Raw genomic sequence first — 21,019 nt, 5'->3', positions numbered from 1 at the left:
CTATATATTGCTTTATAACAGTAATTTGGAAGTGAATTCATACAAACCACAAATTAACACTAAATATCCAATAAGAAAAAAGACAAACTGGTCTTACCTAGTTGCGTACTAACCCTTAAAATAAAAAGGATACTATCAAGCCTTATATACTTCTATTTCCTACTGCCAGCAAACATTTAATCCTTCCTCTGGTATAAAGATATCTTCACTTCTTTTTTGGAAGAAAACCCTCTTTTACTCTCACTTTATATTTATCTGGTGGAGGTAACTGTTACCCTCAAACATGATCGACAAATAGTCTCAATCTCAAAAATCAGAGCTTTGTATTCCCTTGCCACAAGGGAGAGTGGCCAGTCAGAGCCAACTGAGATGCACTGAGCTTTGTGCTGGGGCTTCCAGGAAAAAGAGTTGCTCCTTCCAGCTGTACTTGACATTACAAGAATTTAGGGGTCAAAGGGATTTAGGGGTCAAAGGGATTGAAGCTGTCTTTTGCTATGTAAGGCTAGACTATAAAGTCAACACTTAAGCAGCAGCATTAAGAAATGTACAGAAATTAAGTACTAGTAATATCTGTGCACTGAGGGTGGCATTTTTGAAGCCACACATATCCAGGACCAATTTATACAAACCTATACATATCCTTTTATCCTTTAAGCCTGAGTTGAGTTTTTTGATGTAACAGAATATGTCTTTGTTTTTTTGACAGGCAGAGTGGACAGTGAGAGAGTGAGAGAGAGAGAGAGAGAGAGAGAGAAAGGTCTTCCTTTGCCGTTGGTTCACCCTCCAATGGCCGCCGCGGCCAGCGTGCTGCGGCCGGCACACCGCGCTGATCCGATGGCAGGAGCCAGGAGCCAGGTGCTTTTCCTGGTCTCCCATGGGGTGCAGGGCCCAAGCACTTGGGCCATCCTCCACTGCCTTCCCGGGCCACAGCAGAGAGCTGACCGGGACTAGAACCCGGTGTGTAGGATCAGCCTAGTGAGCCGAAACACTGGCCCAGAATATGTCTTAACTTAAACTATCATTTCAAGTCTGTTTGTTCATAAATAGTACCAAAATTCAGTTCCCAAAACAAAGTAAAAACACTCTTCTTTATAGATTATTTCTTGACCCTTTTTTTTTTTTTCCTGACAGGCAGAGTGGATAGTGAGAGAGAGACAGAGAGACAGGTCTTCCTTTTGCCATTCGCTCACCCTCCAATGGCCGCCACGGTTGGCGCGCTGCGGCCGGCGCACCGCGCTGATCTGAAGGCAGGAGCCAGGTACTTATCCTGGTCTCCTATGGGGTGCTGGGCCCAAGTACTTGGGCCATCCTCCACTGCCTTCCCGGGCCACAGCAGAGAGCTGGCCTGGAATAGGGGCAACCGGGAAAGAATCCGGCGCCCCGACCGGGACTAGAACCCGGTGTGCCGGCGCCGTTAGGTGGAGGATTAGCCTATTGAGCCGCGGCGCCGGCCTATTTCTTGACTTTTCAAACTTCACCCTCCTCTCAAGGCCCTCCCTCCCTTAACTTCAAAGGCTGTAAGAATTTGTATCTTCTGCCTTTATAAAGTCTTAATAAAACGCATTTTTTTTTTTTGCCATGAAGGAATAAAAAACTGACAATGGAAAACCAGAAAATTATAACTAACGGGGGATGAAATGGAGGGGAGCAAATCATCTATAGAAATTTTAAATAGTAACCATATGTGGTTTTTTTTTTTTTTTGACTAAAGGCCTAAATGAGTGTCAGAGACTAAAGCATATAAAATTAAGCAGATTCAACTACACATACAATCTAATACAAAGACATAAAAATATTAAAATCAAAGTTCCTATTCAAAAAAGCAGCTGATAAAAATTTAAATTCACAGAAAAACTCCTTGGAAATTTAAAGTGTCTTGGTCTTATGAAAATAGGCAAATTATTATATAATTTCAAAAGAATAATCATATTCTTAAAAATTTTTTATTTCAATCACACTATATGGTTATGACATGCTATTGAGCCCTTAAGTCAATCTGAAAATGTTTTACAAAAGGTTTGACACAGTAAACTACAGCTAACATCACTGTAAGAGAGTAACACTAGTATTCCACTTTTTAGGAATTATGGTGGCTGAATTGCCACCAAAAAAGAGGAAAATACAAATAATGTACAAAAAATAAGATGGAATTAGGATATATATTCTCCTGCCTCTCAGATCATATTGCATGAACTTTTAGCTGCATATTTTGTATTTCCTACATCTTAAGTGCCAGGGGTGAGCACTAAAAAGAACTGCAATACTCTTGAGCCCAATAAAACCATTAATATAGATATCTATGAAAGAAGATGAGAAAAATTGTCATTTTTTTTTTTTTTTGACAGGCAGAGTGGACAGTGAGAGAGTAGAGACAGAGAGAAAGGTCTTCCTTTTTACCGTTGGTTCACCCTCCAATGGCCACTATGGCTGGCACGTTGTGGCTTGCGCAATGCGCTGATCCGAAGGCAGGAGCCAGGTGCTTATCCTGGTCTCCCATGGGGTACAGGGCCCAAGCACTTGGGCCATCCTCCACTGCACTCCCGGGCCATAGCAGAGAGCTGGCCTGGAAGAGGGGCAACCGGGACAGAATCCAGCGCCCCGACCGGGACTAGAACCCAGTGTGCTGGCACCGCAAAGTGGAGGATTAGCCTATTGAGCCACGGCGCCGGCCAACTTTTTTTTTTTTTTATTAAAGATTTAGAGGGAGGGAGAGACAAAAAGGTCTTCCATCACAGGTTCACTCTCCAAATGGCTGCAACAGTTGGGGCTCGGCCAGGCTAAAGACAGGAGCCAGGAGCTTCATCCATGTTTCCCCTGTGGGTTCATGGGACCAAACACTCGGCCATCCTCCACTGTTTTCCTAGGTGCATTAGTAGGAAGCTAGATCAGAAGTGGAGCAGCAGGGACTCAAATTGGTGTCACAAGCAGCTTTACCGGCTACAGCACAACACCGGCCCCAATTATTATTTCTTAAAAAAAAGTAAAACAGGCTGGCCCTTGGGCCCTGCACCCGCATGGGAAACCAGAAGAACACCTGGCTCCTGGCTTCGGATCAGCACGATGCGCCAGCCGCAGTGCGCCGGCCACGGCAGCCATTGGAGGGTGAACCAACGGCAAAAAGAAGACCTTTCTCTCAGTCTCTCTCTCTCTCACTGTCCACTCTGCCTGTAAAAAATAAAAACTAAAAAAAAAAAAAAAAGTAAAACAGAGTCGTTAAAGGAGTTCTGGAATCAAACTATGTCTGACTCATGGCATTGCCACTCAATAGCTGAGAGTTGGACCAATTTCACTGAGGCTCAATTTCTTTACTTGTTAAATTATTAATAAATAATAACACCACCACATATTTTTCAGAGTTTCATGTATTAATTCTTTAATTCCCATTAATGTTGCTAGGAGATTATCATCTCTATTTTATAGATGAGGAACTGAAGTCCAGTTGAAGTCATTAAATTGCCTGGGATCACCCAGCCAATGAATCGCAAGGCTGGCATCTGGGCCATGAGGAATCTGAGACGTCTTAGTTAAGAGCCTATACTTGCAATCACAGTCTATTAATATTACCTACTTCAAAGGATTGTTATCAGACATTAAAGAAATGTCTAGCACTTAGCAACAGCTTAATAAAGGTTTACTATTGGGTTCTTCTGACAATTTCTATTGTCTGTTCACCATTTTGTATTTCTTCCTTTGAAAAATGTCTATTCTAATCCTTTGCCGATTTTTTAAAAATTATTTGAAAAGCAGAGTGACAGAGAAACAGAGAGACAGAAAAAGACATTTTCCATTCATTCATTCACTCCTCAAATGACCACAACCAATGGAAACCAGAAAACCAGAACTCCAACTGGTCTCCTACATGAGTGGCAGGAGTCCAAGTACTTGGGCCATCTTTCACTGCTTTTCAGGCTCATTAACAGGGAGTTGCATAGAAAAAGCAGCAGCTGAGACTTCAACTGGTGCTTGGATATGGGTTGCTGGAATTGCAAGTAGTGGCTTAACCCTCTACATAATGCCAGCCTCTACCAATTCATTAACTGGACTGTTTGTTCTGTTGCTGAATTTCTTGAGTTCCTTATATATTCTGGATATTAATCCTTTATCAGATGCATAAATCGCAAATATTTTCTCCCATTCTGTTGGTGTCTCTTCACTTTGTTGTTTCTTTTGCTGTACAGAAGCTTCCAAGCCTGATATAATACCATTTGTCTATTTTTGCTTTTATTGCCTGTGCTTTTGGGATTTTATCCAAAAAGTCTTACAGTCTTACATTTTATCCAAAATGTCTTACAGTGATACTCCTAGGTTTTCCTCTAGTAATTTGATGGTTTCAGTCTTTAGTTTAGAACCTTGATCTATTTTGAGTTGATTTTGTATAGTGTATAGGTCTTGTTTCAAACTTCTGCATATGGAAATCCAATTTTTTTTCAACATCGTTTGTTTAGGAGACTGTCCTTTCTCCAAGGATTGTTTTTGGCATGCTTGCCAAAGATTAGTTGGTTGTAGATGTGTGGATTTATTGAAATGACTATTTCCTGCTAAAAAGAATGTGTTAAAAGATTTATTTATATGAAAGGCAGATTGAAAGAGAGACAGATTTTTTTTAAGATTTATTCATTTATTTGGAAGTCAGAGTTACACAGAGAGAAGGAGAGGCAGAGAGAGAGAGAGAGAGAGATCTTCCATCTGCTGGTTCACTCCCCAATTGGCCACAATGGCGGAAGCTGCGCTGATCTGAAGCCAAGAGCCAGGAACCTCTTCCGGGTCTTCCATGCGGGTGCAAGGGCCCAAGGACTTGGGCCATCTTCTACTGTTTTCCCAGGCCATAGCAGAGAGCTGGATGGGAAGAGGAGCAGCCAAGACTGGAACTGGAGCCCATATGGGATGCCAGCATTGCAGGTGGCTGGCCCAGATTTCTTATCCACTGATTCACTCCCTAAATGCCTCGAACAGCTAGGGAGGGGCCAGGTCAAAACCAGGAGCCAGGAACTCCATCCATGTCTCCCAAGTGAATGGAAGGTGAGCACATGCATTAGTAGCAAGCTAGATCAGTAGCGCAGAGCAGCTGAGAGTCAAACAAGTACTGATATGGGGTCCCAAGCATCAGTTTGTCCCCAAAACAATATTTTGAAGAGGGAAACAATGCTGGACATTAATTTTTACTAATGGTAATAAATCAATTCAGAAATTTCTGTAATCTAGGACTTTTTTATATATTTTTTTCCATTTTATTTAAAAGGCATTTTTTTTTTTTTTGATAGGAAGAGATTTTCATATGCTGGTTCATTTCTCAAGTGTCCATACAGCCAAAACTAGGCCAGACAGAAGGCCAGGAGCCCAAAACTCAATCTGAATCTCTCATACGGGCAGCACAGTCTCAAGAACTGGAGCCATCATCTACTACCCCCCATGGTATATATTAACAGAAAGCTGGATCAGAAGTTCAGGCCGGCACTGCGGCTCAATAGGCTAATCCTCCACCTAGCAGCGCCGGCACACTGGGTTCTAGTCCTGGTCAGGGCACCGGATTCTTTCCCGGTTGCCCCTCTTCCAGGCCAGCTCTCTGCTGTGGCCCGGGAAGGCAGTGGAGGATGGCCCAAGTGCTTGGGCCCTGCACCCCATGGGAGACCAGGAGAAGCACGTGGCTCCTGCCTTCGGATCAGTGTGGTGCGCCGGCTGCAGTGCGCCAGCCATGGCGGCCATTGGAGGGTGAACCAACGGCAAAAGGAAGACCTTTCTCTCTGTCTGTCTCTCATTATCCACTCTGCCTGTCCAAAAAAAAAGAAAAAAAAGGTCAGTAGCCTGGAACTGAACTGGGCACTCTGATAAGGGACATGGGCATCCTAAGAGGCAAATTAACTGCTGTGCCACAGGGTGGTCCCATGAGCTTGACCTAAGACATGGAAGTTCTAAGTACATTCAAGGGATAAGTTAGAAACAAATATATTTATGTTTGTGTGTCAAAAACTTGACAATTTATGGCTGGCATACATAGAAACAGGTTATCTTCAACATATAGATGAAATTACCTGAAGAAATAGTACAGAGTAAGAGAAGAGATTAAGACTAAGCCTTGTGGAATTCAAACATGTAGGAATTTAAAAGAGGACCAGTAGCTCCTCTTTAAAAAAAAAAAAATAACAGCCATCAAGGTGCTGTTGAATGGAAGATGGTGTCTTACAACTGAGGAGGGTTTGAAAAAGTAGAAAGTGGTCAATAATGTCAAATGCTGCTGAGAAGGTCAGGTAAGATGAGCACTAAAAAGATATCACTGGATTTAGCACATGGAGATGATAAAACAATTGGGCCAGTGCCGCCAGCATCCCATATGGGTGCAGGTTCAAGTCCTGGCTGCTCCACTTCTGTTCCAGCTCCTGCTAAGGTGCCTGGGAAAGCAGTGGAGGATGGCCCAAGTCCTTGGGCCCCTTCAGCCATGTGGGAGACCTGGAAGAAGCTCCTGGTTCCTGGCTTCAGATCACCTCAGCTCAGCAGTTGTGGCCATTTGGGGAGCCAACCAACAATGGAAGATCTCTCTCTCTCTCTCTAACTCTTTCAAATAAATAAAATAAATCTTAAAAAAAAAAAGAGATGATGAGACAAGCGATCTCCACAGCTATAGCAAACAATAGGACATTATTGTATAATATAATCACGTACCTTTATTTTTTCATCAAGAAAAGCAAACAACCATTTGAGATAGACAGTTACAGAGGATCTTCCCTCTCCCTACTGACAGCCTTCATTAATGACCATTCACTAAGGGTATATTTTTGTGACGTATTCCACACAGTGAAGCTATAATCTGCAAGTCAAATACCAATATAAGGCTCTGAAGATACACAGAAAAAAAAAAAAAAAAAAAAAAAAAACAGAGAAAACAACCAAAGACTTGGTCCCTGTCCTTTAGAATTTGACAATTTAAAGTCAATATAATGTGGTAAAGCAGGGTCTAGAACCCAGAGAAGCAAAGAGTACTCATCCCAATTCAGGGGTTAGAGGTGGGTTGACTGCTTTTATAAAAACTATATCCACTCATTCTTTTGCTGAGCAGCTCCTATGTACCTTTGATTCCAGGAATACAAAGACAGTAAGCTTTGAGCTCTATATACACATTGAAGTCTATGTAGATACATTAAAACAAATTCTAACACCATGTGATAACTTCTGTAACAGAGGCATTAACCAAATAAATGTTAACTAAATGGCAGTAAAAAAGCTTGAGACCCTAATCTAAACCTGGAGACAATTCTATACAACAATAATTTTCCATATGGGCTTTGAATAATGAAAAAGCCTCAGTCAGAGTAATTTATTCCAAGCAACGGAATTAACATGAAAGGATCCAAAAGTGAGAACAATTAAGAATTTCATTATGGCTTAAGCACAATAATGAAAGGAAGATGAGGGAGTAGAAGCTAGAGGTGGGTTAGGGTGAACTAAGGACTTTACAGCCAAGAGAGAATTTGGAACAGATCTTACAAAAGTGGAGAACCAGTGAAGAGAATGACACAACTACATTTATTTTTTCAGATTCTCAACCTTGACAAACTAAAGTGGTTCCTTTCCATGCCTCAACCTGTCTTACTCCTAGTCTTCCTGGTACATGAAATGGCCCACTATTAACAGTAATTCCTTATATCAGCATCTTGAAAAGCCTTAATACTGCCTTCTCCAGTATCTCCATATCCTATACTGTGTATCAGCATACCCTGTAATCTGACTTTAAAGGATACTCAACTCTCCCATCTCAGGGCCTTTGTTCATGCTAACTCTAAGCCTAGAACAATATTGTTCCTGTTCATTATCTAGCTGGAAAATGGAATTAAAATACTGAGTTTATTTGCGTTCAGAACAATTTTGGAAAACAAGCCTAATTTTTTCCTAATACACATTTCTATAAAGTTTTTCAAGGTACTGTGTATATACAATTAAGATTTTATATAAAAATAAGCATCTTTTTAATTCCCATAAACTTAAGCACCCTTGTATGGTTGAGATGACAGATTTAATCTAGAATGCTAACTATATAGTCTCGTTTGTTTGTTTTGACAGGCAGAGTGGACAGTGAGAGAGAGAGAGAGAGACAGAGAGAAAGGTCTTCCTTTGCCGTTGGTTCACCCTGCAATGGCCGCCGCTGATCTGGAGGCAGGAGCCAGGTGCATCTCCTGGTCTCCCATGGGGTGCAGGGCCCAAGGACTTGGGCCATCCTCCACTGCACTCCCGGGCCACAGCAGAGAGCTGGCCTGGAAGAGGGGCAACTGGGACAGAATCTGGCGCCCCGACCGGGACTAGAACCCGGTGTGCCGGCACTGCAAGGCAGAGGATTAGCCTATTGAACCGTGGCGCCGGCCCTAGAATGCCAACTACATAGTTTCTAACAGTGTTATACATAAAGAAGCCTGAAACCGATTTAGGACCAGCCACTAGCTCATCTGCCGTAAGTTGGTTCCAAAGGTGGCATAAGTGCTACAGAGTTGCTGACTGTATAAAGATAAGGAAACTAAGGCCTGGAAAGGTTAAACACAATATATGTAGTCACATACTGAATAAAGGGACCAGAATAGTAGGACACCTAACTGCTGGAGTAGTGATTTTTATCCTACGCATACTGCCTCTCCTCCTTGATACACTTACTCAACAAAAAACATGAAATCCTTATCATGTAAGACTATAAAAGTCAAACCAATTAAGATCTAACTATATAAACACCTCCAAAAATTTTATTAGGTATTATAGTATTTGTAACCTTATAATAAAGACATACATGTAAATACATCCAAAGATTTAAATGAAGCACACAAGCTCTAGGTTACATCACAGTGATCAATGAATGATCTCTGACTCAGATTGTTTCTTGACAATTTTACTTCATGGTGAGTTTTTCCATATGACAACTCTTCTTTAGAGTTTAACCATGATGACTCAGGGCACCTAGATGCTATGAAGGAGCTTTCAATTTAAGGGGTAGGAGGAAAATGAGGGGGCCAGCTGAATCATTAACAGCCTACTCAGTTATGAAACCTGGCAAATCCTTTTTGGAAGCCATTTTAAAGACAGCTTTAGGAGGCAAATTCTGGCTAAAGTCTTAAAAGATTGGTCTTTAAGAATAAATCAACACACTATTTCTAAAGGAAACACAACCAAAAAGTTTTATAGAAAAATATGAATTTGCCTCTGTTAAATGTCAGTGATAAATTCAAAGAAAAATGTCTGACATCACTGAAGTCACAAATCCGCTCTATGTTCACCAGTTGAAGAGCCCACCTCAAAATTCATCACCGCTCCTTTGAACTGACAGGACTAGTCAGAGACAAAATTACTCAATTTTAAATGAAAATTATTATAGAGCAATACATGTATTTAAAAACTTTCTGATACACGAATTCTGCATATGGAGCTGTGATGTCTAATTAGAAGCGGCCACTATTCTACAAAAGGCACATATTTAACATACGTTCTCATGAATGGTAAACTTAATTAGTTCTGTTATTTCAGATGTTTTAATCTTTTGATAAAGAATGGTGAGAAACACCGAAGAAAAATCCATGTCAATTATAGTCTAAAATGAAAAAAAATCAGTTTTTAGTATTTCTAGTACATGCAGTTCATTAACCTGGCATAAACCCAGAGAACATGAGGTACTGTAGATACTATCTGCCAAGAATCAGGAATACAACATTAAGGTTTTTGAAGAACAAAAAAGTGCCCCCAATTGTTTTTACTTATTGTTAAATAAAATTAAACTTAATTGTGCGTATAAAGATTAAGCCAGTTGATAAATTGAACACTACAACCAGCAGCTAAGAGAAAAATCAGAGATAAACACTTTGCAATCTGTTGTTCTGAAAGGCAAGAGAAGTTAAAAACTTCACAACATTACTGATCTTTTCCTACTGACTGTCAAAAAGAAGCTCAACAGAAGTCCAGACAGAGCTTTCCCCTAAGGTCATATAAAATTATATAATTATAGAGCTAATGAGGTCCCCAACTGTTTGACATTTTCGGAAGTGGCAACCACAAACATTAAGAGCTGACAATAGCTTCCGAAATTCTATTTGGTGGTTAATTCTACCAAACTGTCTTAGGTATATAGGTTCAGATATATGCAGAGTTCATTTCTGAGGCTTTCAAATCAATAAGTCTAGTAACTGTTCCTTACATTATTGAGTTCAAAATGTATTGCATCCTCAGGTCAAATAGTTCGCCAACAGTCTCTAGCTGATAGAATATATCATCTCCACCAGAATGCACACCAAAACAATAGCAAGGAAAGTTTAAAAAGAAGGTAAGTAGGTAAGGCACAAGTAGGAAAAGTGTTGTACTAGATATCCACTTGTTACTTCTTTGGGTGCATAATTAATTCCAAAACCACTTTACAAAATGATAGACAAACAGAAAATACTATTGAAGAGCAATGGATATGACTAAGCTGGCCAAAGATGATAGTGGCATAGGAATGAAGAGATGCAGGTGACAGAGACAGGGACATGTGAATATGAGCATCTTGCAATGCATGAGCTGAGAACAGCCTGGAACCTGTTGTTAAAAATTTTAAAAAGTTTAAGTAATAGACTGAATTTTAAAATAAATCTTAATTATTCATTATTTCCAACATTAAGGATAGGTTTAAGAATAACCATAACATTTTTTAAATTTTATTTTTAAAGATTTATTTATTTATCTGAAAGGCAGAGAGAGAGAGGTCTTCCATCAGCTGGTTCACTCCCAAGATGGCCACAATGGCCGGAGCTGTGCCGATCTGAAGCCAGGAGCTTCCTCTAGGTCTCCCATGTGGGTGCAGGGCCCAAGGACTTGGGCCATCTTCCACTGCCTTCCCAGGCCATAGCAGAGAGCTGGATGAGAAGAGGAGCAGACAGTATTCCAACCAGCGACCATATGGGATACTGGCACTGCAGGCAGCAGCTTTACCTGCTACCCTACAACGCCGGCCCCTAACCATAACATTTAAGCCAACGTGCAATTTAAGATGTCTTTTGCAAGCAACTTTTTTTCTTTAAATGGAAGTTGTATTATTATTTCTAAATAAATTTGAGTTTTAGCTCATTAGGTCACGAACACTTAAGCAGACTCAAGTTACAAGAATTGTCCACAGACACATTTACTATTTTTTGAGAACCATTTTTTTCTTCCCTTCCTTCTCTTGTCCCCTTCTCCTCTTTTCTCTTCCATCATAAGTTATTTATTCCACAAAATGGAAATGAAGAACAGATTCATAATCCTACCACCAAGTTAACAGACTGAAAGTGATTTCTAAAATAAGTTACTGTGCAGATATGTGGTCATTATCATAAACTTCAAAATCCTTTATTAAAAAAACACTGTACTTACATTTTACAGATGAATCAAAGGTAGCTTTTTAGGAGTGGGAATGTAGCTCAGTACATTATGGTGTCTGAGTTCTATATATAGGCTCCAGCTTCTGATTCCAGCAATTGGGTTCCTGCAGAACTCCTCGCTTCCACAGGCCCAGCCCAGGCTATTATGGGCATGTAGGGAGTGAATTAGCAGGTAGAAGCTCCCTTTTCTTGCCAAATAAATACAAATTTTTAGAAAAGAAAGATAGCTTTTTACAAACTTTCCATTAGTGGAAAGTCCAGGAAAATAAGCATGGGTTCTATCTTCCATAGTAGTAAGTTAAATGTTTAAAACACTTTAGGCATGGGCATTGCAGTGCAGCAGGTCTCTGTGCCACATGGGAAATCCAGATGAAGTTCCTGACTACTGGCTTTGGTTTGGTTTGGCCTGTCCCAGCACTGACTGCTGAAGGAACCTGGGGAGTGAACCAGTAGATGGAGGCTCTCTCCTCCCGATCCACATCTCCACCACTCTGCCTTTCAAGTAAGTAAATAAATCTTTAAAAAGGAGAGGAAGAAAGTTTCTTAAAAAAAAAAAAAAAAATCCGTTTAAATAACCCAGTGTAGTAATTCAGTATGTACAGATGAACAAACAGTCTGACTATACACATACATAAGCTCATGTACACCAAAGGGACAAAAACTTTGAGTGAATTAAAGAAAGAGATTCCTAACAATTTACTGAAAGACAATTAAAAACAGGGAACTTTGTTAAAATTCACTTATATACTTACAGTCTTAGTGATCAGTACACAGTGTTATTAAAATTTAAAAATTCTACTTAATGTCATTAAATTCTAAATACTAATTGTAAAAAATACAATTGAAAAAGCTGTGCTTCTCCACCATTATACATAATTAACTAGAAAGAGAGTGATCTCCTTTATTCATCATTATCTGTAAATAGCACTGAAGTCACTGATATAAATTCAGTTTCTTTCTTTTTTTTTTTTTTTTTTATTTTATTTTTGACAGGCAGAGTGGACAGTGAGAGAGAGAGACAGAGAGAGAAAGGTCTTCCTTTGCCGTTGGTTCACCCTCCAATGGCCACCGCTGCAGCCGGCGCACCGCACTGATCCGATGGCAGGAGCCAGGATCCAGGTGCTTTTCCTGGTCTCCCATGGGGTGCAGGGCCCAAGCACCTGGGCCATCCTCCACTGCACTCCCTGGCCATAGCAGAGAGCTGGCCTGGAAGAGGGGCAACCGGGACAGAATCCGGCGCCCCAACCGGGACTAGAACCCGGTGTGCCGGCGCCGCAAGGTGGAGGATTAGCCTATTGAGCCACGGCGCCGGCTCTAAATTCAGTTTCTTAGGTTAGAAAAAAACTACCCCAGGGCTGATACTGTAGTGCAGCGGGTTAAGCCACTGCCTATAATGCTGGCATCCCTATCAGTGCCAGTTAGAATCTCACTGTAAATCTCTATGTAACTCTGCCTTTCAAATAAATAAATGACCTTTCTCAAGAAAAACTATCCCTTATAAAGAATGAGCCAGAACAACCATTTAAATTAAGTAATCTCTTAGGGCAGGTGTTTGGTACAGCAATTCAGATGCTGCTAGGGAGGCCTGCATGCTAGATCAGAGTATCTGGGTTTGGGTCCTGGCTCTGCTTCTGATTCTAACTTTCTAATAATGCACACCCTGGGAGGAAGCAGGTGAACTGGGTCTCTGACACTCATGTGGAAGATCTGCCTTAAGTTCCTGCCTCCTGGCTTTGGTCTGGCTTGGCTCTGGTTACTGCGGTCATCTAGGAAGTAAACCAGTGAATGGGAGATTTATCAATCTCTCTCTTTCTCTCTATTTAAGGAAACAAAATGAATAAACAAAACTAGTTATCTCTGCATGCATATTTTCCTACGAGTAGATTCATAAAAATCCCTATTTACCTTTGGTATTAAAACATTTGGATGAGATCTAACTTTGCTACAGTTTAAATAATACACATTTAAAAACAGTTCCTTATAGCAAATCAGCACATTCTCAAAACAAGTAACCTGAGAAATGAATAATGAATAAAGAGAGATGACTTGAGGGATAGATTAATCTATATTATATATTATTTAATTATTATTAAAGATTTATTTATCAGAAAGGCACAGTTAGAGAAAGAGGGAGAGATCTTCCATCTGCTGGTTCACTCCCCAAATGGTGGCAATGGCTGGAGCTGGGGCTGGGCCTATGCCACCCACAAGCCAGAAGCCTGGAACTTCATCTGAGTCTCCCATGTGGGTGGCAGGGCCTAAGTACTTGAGCCATCTTCCACTGCTTTCCTAATAGCACTAGCAGGAAGCAGGATAGGAAGTAGAGCAGCTGGGACCTGAAGAGTCTCTCATATGGAATGCCAGCCTTGTAGGTGGTGACTTAACCCACTGTGTCACAACATCAGCCCCAAGACTCATCTCAAGTGTCTGCCATGGCAACAAGAATGTTAGACAGTCTCACTAGATTTTAAATGCCATCTTTAATCTTGAAAACTGGATATAAATAAAATTCTTTTGCAATGTTTTGAGTACTTAATATTAGGAAACGTACATGATCTTATGTGCATATGTATTTGTTTTAATATTTACACAGAATTTACTCATCTGAATGAGTACCACACCTTTCATTATAGTCACTCTTAGAAGTTATACCCTTTTCCCAATGGTGCTACAATTGTCCAGAACACGATTAAAACTCCTCTTTAGTCTATGGGTAGATCTCATTTTTAGAAAACAGCAATTCCCTTCTCTGAATTTAATTTTTAGAAATAGCCTGAACTTATTTCCTATTTTCTTTTCATAAAAATCTTGATTTTATTTGGTAAACACCATATATCATGTGGTTAATAACCCTTTTTTTCCTTAAAAACAAGTAGTAAATACAAAGTAATACAGTATTTCCATGTGTGGCTCTCAAGACTGGCTTCGAAGGCAACTTAAAAAACAAAATGTTTAAATATATCTGAGTAATGCCAGTGTTGTTAAATATGTGTATAGCTTCTGTAGTGACTATTCTAGAAGATTTACTTCAGTTAAGTGTATAAAATGAATACTTTTACTTCAAAGCAAGGAAGAGAATCTGGTCTACTGAGCTCTTTATCATTCTGACTTTACCTTCCACTACTGTCTCACTCTGATGCAATCACCTAACCTCATGTTTCTATCAGTTGAGGCATGTTCCCGCTTCAGGGCCATCGTGCTTGCTGCTCCCTGTCTGTAATATCTCAGATTACCTGTGAAGCTTGCTCCTTTCTTCAGGTCTTTACTCAAAACTCATTACCTCCTCCTTCTCACTGAGGTCTTTTCTGACTGCATTCTTCTCTTATCCCATACTCGGTCTTCACATAGTCCCCCTCTTCTCTGCTTGATCTTCACATGTGTATGTGTATAAAACTTTATGATGGAAATCTTCAAACATGCACAAAAGTAGAGAGAATATAAGAAATCCATATATCCATACAGCATCTACCGTCAATAATTTTCAAAATATGACCAGCAAAAAATACAGACATCATTTTTTTTAAGATGTGTTTATTTATTTGAAAGTCAGAGTTACAGGGAAGGAGAGACAGAGAGAGAGAGAGATGGAGGGAGTGAAAGGGAAAGGGAGGGAGGGAGGGAGGGAGAGAGAGAGAAAGAAAGAGAGAGACCTTCCACTCAGTAGGTCACTCCCCAGATGGCTGCAATGTCCAGCACTGGGACAGTCCAAATCCAGGAGCCAGCAGCTTCATCTGGTTCTCATGTGGGTGGCAGGGGCCCAAAACTTGGGCCATCTTCTGCTACTTTCTCAGGCCATCAGAAGGGAGCTGGATTAGAAGCGGAGCAGCTGGGACTCAAACTGGCGACCATATGGGATGCTGGCATTGCAGGTGGCAGCTTTACCAGCTATGCTACAATGTTGGCCCCAGACATCATATTTTAATTAATATATTACACATTTCTAGAAGGTAAAGACATATATATATATATACACATATATATAGTTACACCCAAAAACTTGATAATTCCTTTGCATTAAATATCATAAATATCAGTTTACAGTTAGTCTGCTCAGAGCTAGAGCTAACTAAAGTCCATACTTTTTTTTTTTCATTTGGTGGATATGTCTCTTAGGTATCTTTTCATCTCTCTCCTATTTTTAATTTTTTTTAAGAAAATTTTTTTAAACATGGCATGTTTTACATATTTATACTTATTTGTGTCTTACTATTGTAATGTAAACACCATGAAGGCAGACATTTCCCTCTCCTATCAGCTCCAGACCTGTGCCTGACATGTAAAAGACAGCCAATAAATATTTACCAAATGAATAGTTGGCACTCATGCCCAAAGCCCAGTGCCCACCCACTAGCAGAAACTGCAATCCTAGCACTCTTTCCTGCTAATCCTGAACCAGAACCTTCAGTTTTCTCAACAAAGCACTCTATAAACAGTCACCACCAATCATACTGGGTGCCTGTAAAGCCCATTTAGTATCCCTGCTCTAGACTCCTTCAAAAGTATACTTCCATCTCCAAAACAGGTTTCAATACACCTTATTTGCTGAAATTTAGCCTGATAAAATTACTGACTGTATTTTTCTTAAGTATGTTTAAATATCTCAGTTTATTTTAGACAGTTTAAGAGGAAAATCTGAAGCCAAAAAAATTACAGAACTACAGAAGATGGTGGGAAACTGGGGATACTGCATATTTTTAGAATTAGCAACATCCCAAGAGGTCCATTACAAAGTAAAAATCAGCAACAAATTCTTTGAAAGGGAAGTCAGTTACATGTGTATTGAATTAATTAATTTTTTTTTTAGAAAAACTACATGAATGGTCAAAATTAACTGGGGGATGAGAATAGATGTCAGGATTTCCCCATTTATAGGCATTTGCAACACATTCTGCTTCTCTGTAAAGGTTATTCTAAGGTGTAAAAGTGCTCTGGGGTGATATAATAATACTATGCACAACTCTTTTCTCTGAAATGGAGTTACTGTGGCAAAAGCAATTCTAAAACATGCTGTACAACATTCTGAAAAAAACTTTCCTAGATTCACCTTCAACATATTTCTCTTAAGTTAACCAGTAAAGCTTTTTTTTTTTCTATTTCTGATGGCAGCTATGCTAATTGAAAGGCTCCAACCAGATATTTGTTTTGATTACTTATTCTACTGAAAAAGAAAAATCAGAAACCCCCTGACAGTCACTCAAGAAACCTTGTGTTTTCTCTTTATAACTGATAAATTCATTCAGCAACAATAAAAATCAGGATTACTAAGTAGAATATGTTAGGCAATTATTTTCAACATTTGAAGGAAAAAAACATAAGTAATCTATTCAAGATAACATAAAAAAAGCTAGTGGCAGAACTTTATAAAGTATATCTGGATTTTTCAGTGACCAGTATTTTTTTTTGTCTTGAGGGTCTGACACATTAGCCTGGGGAAATTTTTTCTATGGCAGAGGTCAAACTTAAAGAAAAACAACAATTAATTCCACCACTACCCCAAAAGTTAAAAATAACAACAAAAACTCAACTCCAACAACCCAAATCTCTTGAAAGAATAACTTCTATTTACTTTTCCTTAGATGAAATCTGGAAAAGATGACTAGAAATTTATAAACAAAGTGCTAAGTAAAATTCACTGTTCATGGACTTTAACTAGTATGTTGTTCCTTATATTTGATACTGCTAGGAGTCTTTAATACCACACTCTTTAAACACATCTCCATCAGGTTTCCTTTACTGTGCTGATTTCTTCCTTTTTCCACTGGCTCTTAAATCTCCTTTATTTTTCTCATTTAAAAGATACAGTAAAAATTTTGGAATAACATGTCTTTAAAAAAAAAAAACTCCTGAAACCACCTGAGTGCCATTATATACTAGCCATTATGAAATTTTAATATGTACAGTTAAAATGTATATAATGAAACAATCTATATAAGCCTTTCTTCTTAGTAGGTACTATGATAGATTTGTATTGATATATACCATGGTAAAATGTACATGTAGGGGCCAGCGCCGGGTGCTGTGGCACAGTAGACTAAGCCTCTGCCTGCAGCACTGGCATCCCATATGAGCAGCGGTTCTAGTCCTGGCTTCTCCACTTCCAATCCAGCTCTCTGCTATGGCCTGGGAAAGCAGTAGAAGATGGCCCAAATCCTTGGGCCCCTGCACCCATGTGCGAGACCTCGAAGAAGCTCCTGGCTCCTGATCTGCTCAGCTCTGGCCATTGCAGCTATTTGGGGAGTGAACCAGCGGATGGCAGACCTTTCTCTGTCTCTCCCTCTCTCTGTCTATAACTCCACCTCTCAAATAAATAAAATCTTTTTTAAAAAGTACATGTATATGTTAGAAAGATGGCTTTCAATTCTCAGACTTGTGGCTTAAACATCATCAGCTGCAGCAGCTTCTGTCTGAAAACCCTAGTTGTTCACAAAGTAGAACTACTACAGTCCTGATCACCTGACCTACTGGATGACCACAATAAAGCATGTTCAGAAATAACAGAACTGTTAACACATAACTGACATTCTGACACCTGAAAGGAAGTAAAAACTAAGTCAAATGGAACCATCTTTAAGCTTCCCCTTGAAACTTGCCTCAATGATATTTAGCAGTATTAAATAGTTTCCCATCCCAAACTTTTCAGTTATTTCTTTTAAGGAGTCCAAAACTAATTAGGAGACCAGCAAAGCCAGACAACACTAACTTCTGTTTTGGGACTCGAATAGCTGAGGGAAGAGCCTGTGATACTAGTTTCCTTAAAATACAAACACTCTGGGTAAATCTGGTTTATAAATAAGACAGGAAAAGTTAAACATAACCCACTGTAATACAAGTCACTAAATACCAATTTAAAGAAATGCACAGATACCACAAAAATCTACCACTAAGACAAATGTCTAGCTTTTTTTCAATCCCATAAACACTAGTACACTTCCACCATGCAAACAGAAACTCAGGTGGTCGTTTTCCTTTTCAAAAACTGTAGGATTATTAAGTAAGGCACTATGACCACTTTCACTACACGAAACTTTCCACACACTTAACTGCTCTATCTTCCAAGTGTTTGTTTTAAACTCAAGATCTTTCAACAAATAACAGAAAGGTGACAGGTTAGAGGCTTGGGGGTAAAAAAGCAAAATAACAAATGTCTCACTTTCATTTTCTGAGGCAAACACCAGAATGTAAAAATCTGTGACCAACTATACAATGCAAAACTAAATTTGAGAGATTTTGAGATAAGTGAAAGTACTACTGTGCTACAATTCTGATAATTATTTGCCTCAGGAAAGAACCAGCAGCAGTGACACCTGACTGAAAATTTTTGGTACCTTCCAGTTTGGTACCAAATATAAAAACCACCAAAATAAATAAAACTGCCCCAGAATGAAGTATTTTACTACAAAAGTTGCTGGCGTGAATAAAATCACAGAGACCATGTTAGGCTGTAATTATACAATCAGGACAATGTTCTGAGAGATGCGAATGGTCACTCTACACAGAAAACGTATCATAAACTGTGAACAACATCACAAAAACAATCTTGTCTACAATTCAAAAATTTACATTCACCCTACCATGCAAACTGAATAATAAAATCATTTTTCCTCAATTACAAGAGAAATAGAGATTCAAGGCAGAAAAAGAAGACAATGCCATTTTTGAAACAAAAGACCACCTGCTATGAAAACAAAGTAACATTTGGCAGAGAAAGAAAAAGTAAACAGCCTCTGGAGCAAAACTAAAAGATGACCTTTTCATAAACTTAAAGATTCCGTTCTTAGCACAACCTGCACCCTACGGATAAGGCGCTCAATAACATTTGTTGATAAACAGCTTGATGACTAACCGGTGGGAAGACTGGTGCTGCTGTCAGAACCAGCACACACTTCCTTGAGTGTAGTGATTAAAATCTGTTAAATGTACATTTAAAACACTCGACCCCTTCCTTCCCCCACCAGTGCTCTCCCGGTTGGTTAGTACAAAAATAAAAGTAGACGGACAAGAGAATGTATGATTTACAGTACTTTCCCCACTCGGAGTATTTTCAAGGAGTCCTTTGAGGCTGTAAGATTCAAACACTACGTCAGAATTATTGTTTGAACTACCTAACAATTACTCCGGCTTCTTTCAGACGTTGGCTAACCTGTAAGTAAAACGAGCATCTTTAACTTTTCCACGGGGCACTGGAGGACGAGTTATTACTCATAAATGCTTTCAGATCCTCAAGACACCAGGCGCGGCAGATCAAGCGTTATCCATCAATTAGAGACCTTTCCCGGGCCTCAGTTTACCCACTTTCGGAAACGGGCCTCTTAACTCGGGTCGTAAGGGCCCCGGAGGTGAAATTAATTATTGTTTTCAAAACGCACTGAGATCCAGAGATGAAAGGAGATGGGAGAGACACGCAGAGATGATGACAATAATCACAACAATAAAGAGAATGACTAACTTGGAAGTCTGCGTTATGTAAGGAAGCAAAAGAAGTTATCAGAATTGCACACACAAAAGAGAAACCCACTGCCCCCTTTGTTTCTCTTTCATTTCCAGCTCCCTCCCCGCCACCCGTCGGGGTCCCCTCCCGCAGCCGGGCGCGGGGCGCCGAGCGCGGGGCTCCGAGTTGGCCGCCGCGCGCCCGGCTCCCAGGCGGTGGGGGAGGGCGCGCCCGGCCGCTCCTGACAAAGGCGCTTCCTCCCGCGAGGGCGCGGGATGGAGGCGCCGCACACTCCGCTCCCCGCCGCCTCCCCGCGCGGCGCGGGGGCGCGCAGGCGGGAGGGGAGAGCCGGCGCTGGCCGCCGGGAAAAGCCGCCGAGGAAGTTGCGCGCCCGCCTTCCCCGCACCCCTCGCCGACCCGCCGCGATCCCTCCCGCGACGCCCCGCGGCCGCACTCACCGGACAATCGCTGGTGGCCCGAATGCCAGCACGGCCCCCAGGACCCGCAGCGAGGGGGCGAAGTGCGTGTGCGCGGGGGGCGCGAGCAGACAGCCCGGCGTGCCGCCGCCGCCTGCCTCTCGAGCCAGCCAACCGAGCCCCGTGAGGGGAAGTTGACCGCGAAGCCGAGCGCTGAGGAGCCGCGGACGGAGGGCGAGGCGCGGGGCCCGCTTTGTGGTGCGTTCCCTGAGGGCTCGCGACAAATCCGACCTTGCCGCACGGCTGGAGCTGCTACTGGTGGAGGCGGCGGCAGCGGCGCCCCCCGACGGTCCCTCTGCCTCACACCGCCTCTGGGTCACTGACACACACTCGGAGGGAGGGGAGGGGACTAGCGGGAGGGCGGGGCGTGAGGGAGGGACCAGGGGCCGGGCCACAGCGGGAGGCGGCGACGCGACACCGGGGGGACTCTTGGGAATTGTAGTTCTTTGGCTGAGGGAAAAAGGGATACATTGTTGTGGGGGACGCGGCCGGTCTCGCTCCGCACTGAGCATGCTCTGGGGGAGGTTGGGGGGGCCGCCGTTACCATGGTCACCAATGGACTAAGCCTGCGTGTTCGGTGCTGCTGTTGACTAAACAAGGCTCATGTTGTATTTCGGTGCTGTTGGGGATCCGGCCCTCGGCTCCGAGAGCCTCACCACTCACAAGTGTCCAGTAAAATCCGACTACTACCTCTCGGTCTTTCAGCTCAGCTTTCTTCCGCAAACCCTAAATCACCGACATCTCTTTCTTTCAAGTGA

The 21,019-nt window shown here is 41.3% G+C and overlaps 1 protein-coding gene across 2 annotated transcripts in view; it reads right to left on the bottom strand.

Moving 5' to 3' along the window:
* Window positions 1–20,383, bottom strand: part of PELI1 (pellino E3 ubiquitin protein ligase 1) — a 70,736-nt gene extending 50,353 nt beyond the window's left edge. Inside the window, exons 1-2 of one of the 2 annotated variants that reach the window (XM_017340734.3) lie at window positions 20,244–20,382; window positions 14,591–14,765 (exon numbers count right to left, since the gene is read on the bottom strand). The gene's annotated coding sequence lies outside the window, so the exon portion shown is untranslated. Of the gene's footprint in view, window positions 1–14,590; window positions 14,766–20,243 lie in introns of both variants that reach the window. The other variant, XM_017340733.3, reaches the window with a different exon arrangement.
* Between the last annotated feature and the right edge of the window lie 636 nt (window positions 20,384–21,019).

This window comes from Oryctolagus cuniculus, chromosome 2, assembly GCF_964237555.1.
Source record: "Oryctolagus cuniculus chromosome 2, mOryCun1.1, whole genome shotgun sequence".
Lineage (NCBI taxonomy): Eukaryota > Metazoa > Chordata > Mammalia > Lagomorpha > Leporidae > Oryctolagus > Oryctolagus cuniculus.
The sequence above is the reverse complement of the archived record's forward strand: the minus strand, read 5'-3'. Positions and strand labels throughout refer to the sequence as shown.